Here is a 3,873-nt window from a genome sequence, read left to right on the forward strand (position 1 = left end):
ATTCCCATAAGCTTTTGTCCTTTCTCTTGTCATGGAGATAATAAAAATCTAGGCCCTTTAAGTGTTGGTCTGGTATGATATAAAAGTGCCTACAAATATTTCCTGGTGTGATCCTGTGAAGCACTGTGCCAAGATGCCTGAAGGAAGAGAGAGAATGCTAATTCTAGAGCTGAAAGAAATATGGCACTGCTGGCTCTAGTCTGTGTTAATGTGTCTTGACCAATCTTGGCCCTGAAGCTGTGTCTTTGCTGGACTGTGCCGTGGTGATAAACCAGCTGGGCTGGCCGTGCTTTGGTTGGCGTTGCCCTTTGGGTGTTACAGGTTGTACTTGTGAGCCACTATGCTGAGCAACCACCTCCCTGGGGTATGCCTGGGCCCCACTCTTATGCAGTAAAGAACAGAAATGGTTCAGGGAGCATTTCTTGAGGCTCTGTAACAGCTGGAGGGGGCTTCTCTCTGCCCCTCCAAAAGTGAGGCCAACTCTTCTGGAGCATGGGGAGCCTCTGGCACTGACAAGCAGCATCTCATTATTCCCAAGGGTTGGTGTGTGGAGTCAGAATTCAAACCAGAATTGTTTTGTTGATTGGGAGGGAGCTCACCTGGGGCCACCTTCCGGCCTACCATCTGCCTGAAGTAGCCACAATGAAGGTCAAAGTTATTTTTCACTGCAAACAGTGTGTTTGGCACTGCTCTGTGCTTTGAGGCATCCTCAAAGAACCCTTCTGGCATCTGAAACTCCATGGTATTTTTATGCTTATTAGAAATTTTGTCACAGAAGTATTTGTTTTATCCTTTTATAGTCTGATTTAATGGTATTTTTTTCCTTCAGGAAAATGTAATATAAAGATAATACTTTAAATTGATTTTTTTTTTTTTCCCAACGTAGAAGTTAGATTGTGCCTGTGCTTACAAGTAACTTTCTGTTTCCTGGACGGAATGCATCAGCAGAAAAAATTTGGAGAATAACTACTTCCTGTCAAGTAGTTGTAGTTTATTTAAGAGCCGTATTGAAGCCCATATTTTGATGGGATTTGAATGGGCTTGACTGGAAATCACTTCAGAGTCTTTTAAATTAATTCAATTTCATTTAGGTATTTAAGAAGGTATTTCTGCACCACTGATTTTGTTTGCCTTTCAGGATGTATTTAAAAATAAGCATGTGTTTAATGGCAGTTTTGAGCTGTGAATGCAGATTACAGTGTGGAGCCCCCTTTCAAGACGTGAGACAAAGGTATATGTAAAGAAAGAAAAATAATAGCTAAATGCTGTGATTATATTAAAATCCTTATTAGTGTAAAATTAACTATATTTTATATACATAGATTAAAGTCCAGTACATATAAATATATTCTGTATATATTTATTAATTTATATCATTGACATATTAAACAGTGACTAAAATTACCATATAATCTATTGGGAAGAAAACCCACTTTTTGCTTTAAGACATTATCCCGAAGAACCTCTAAGATGGGGTTAGATTCTGTTCTGATTTATTTTTGGAAAATCAAATTTCTGTGACTCTGCCAACAAACTTAACTACAGATTTTGTCTCACACTGTGTTTGATACTTCAGTGCCATTGTAACCAACAGCTAACATTGACCTGTTGAGGCACTACTAAAGCAGGTGTAAATACAGAAGTTTATAAGCCACGTGTAATGCAGTTAAAAAAGCTCTCTAATATTCCACTGTTACTCATAAAAATTTTCCTTTGTGTGAAATTTCTTGATATATATTTTTTTGGTTATCTAGTAGTGTATATAAATACATTTATATTTATACATATAAACAAAAAAAACCCTCTATGATGTATGTCTGCAGAACTGTTGCTGTGATATTATAACTGTATGTTTCTTATGTTTATAGGATTATGCTTTGTTTTGGTTTTAGCCTGTGATTTGGACAAAAGCATAGGAGTCAGTATGTAAGTACTGTTTCTCATTTTGTGACTCCCTTAGGAAGGTTATCATAACTTCTGTGTCTGAATTTCCTCCATACGACCAGTGGTACAATGAAGGTCTGCCTTACAAGTACTATTAGGGTCGCTTTATAGATGTTGTAGAGAGTTTAAGAGCTTTGGCTGTACACACTGGGCAGTAAGTGTGTACAGATATGTGTGTGGATGTGTGTATAGGCATGTGTGTGCACGTATATTTTCATATAGGAATGTTAATATTCGAACCTCTTATGATAACAGCCCTTCCCACTTCAAGCTACTCAGTCTTGTGTAATTCTGAAAGAAAAATTATGGATTTAGCTGCTTAAGTAACTGAAGTTGCAAAATGCCAGTTGCATTGGTGTATGTTAAGACTGTGTTAATTTATGGTGACTGTTTTCCTGGTATCAATGGTACAGTCAGATTTGCTCCCAAACCAAATAGCCATTTTCAAGTTCCACAGTTGATACTTCTTTTTTTTCACCAGAGCTCAAAATCTTTGAGCTGTAAAAAGCTCAATTGATTGTAAATATCCTGTCATCTGCAAATGTCATTTCTGTCTGACATCCTGTAGTGTGCAAAAAGTTGGCATTATGGACTGCATTATGGTATGGAGAACTAATTACAGATAAGCTCGTGGTCTGATGAGCATGTAATTATATTTATTGATTAAAATAATTCTACAATTTTATTTTGCAGTGCCATTACAATGGCATCCACTTAGACAATTACTGTCAAACCACGTAAACCAAATTGCAGAAGGACTCCCTTAAATGGATCTGGCGATGTAACAGGTGGTCTAATTACTTTAGGTAGGTCCATGACAGCAAAACTCAGAGTAGAGAAGCTGAAGACACAAGTAGGGCTACAACTATATTGATTCTCGTAGAAGGAATCCGAACAGCTGGGGGCCCAGTGACGGCTCCACCAACTGTTTACAATGAACTGCCACATCATAAACTGAGGCTCAGGGAAATCTTGTAACCAGCACTGCTACCCGTGTTCATGTTCCATGGCACAGCCCTAAGGAATGGAAAAGTATTGTTAGGATGTCTCTATCAGGATTCATGTAGGCATCAAATTGTTGGACAATTAAATCGCAGAAGTCTTGTCTTGGTTATGTTAGCAGGAACTGAGAGTTACTCCATAAAATGCAGTTACTCTATAAAATGGCTTGACTGTCACCAAAGTGGGTGACCTTGTAGGGTGGCCCTTTGACTCTCACTACAGGCAGGGCTAATAACAGCATCTATTACTAAGGCTGCCAGGCACTTCCAGTCCTAAAGGCCTGTTTTCAGCTCTTCACAACTTTGTCAAAGTAGCTTTTCAAACTAACTTTTTCCATGTTGCATTGGGTGTCTGCCTTAATTCTCTTGAGAAAGTTTCAGCCAGAACAGTTTAATGTCTTCCAAGAACAAGGCTAGAGAAAAATACATTGTTTTACCCATGCTAAAAAAATATTGGCAATATTTTTCTCTGAAAAGATGTAGTCGTCCCATTCTAGGAGATTATTTCCGTCCCCTCAGCTCAGGGATATGTAACTCTTGTTCACATGAAGGAAGTTACACAACTATTTCAAATTCAAGGAGGATGGGACCAGATCTGATGTGGGGAAGTGAGGATAAGGAAATTGGCAGGAAGAAAACAAAGTATAATGAGGTTTTAGGTAGAGAGGGAAAGCAGGCCATGCGTAGTTGATGAAAGGCAAGCTGGAGTGCACATGTAGGAAGACTGGCACTATGCGTGAGTGCTAGAGATAAAGAGGGTGGACAGGAGCTGCTGGATTGGTGGTAAGAACCAAGGACTGTTCAGGCAAAGAGACTGGGGCAGAGAAATAACGGGATACTAGAAAGGAATTAAAGGAGTCTGTGTGTACAGATCTGATGAGGAACCAGCAGTAGAGCAGGGAGAGCTGGAAGGAAGCTGGGAATGATA

Source organism: Strix uralensis, chromosome 15, assembly GCF_047716275.1.
Source record: "Strix uralensis isolate ZFMK-TIS-50842 chromosome 15, bStrUra1, whole genome shotgun sequence".
Lineage (NCBI taxonomy): Eukaryota > Metazoa > Chordata > Aves > Strigiformes > Strigidae > Strix > Strix uralensis.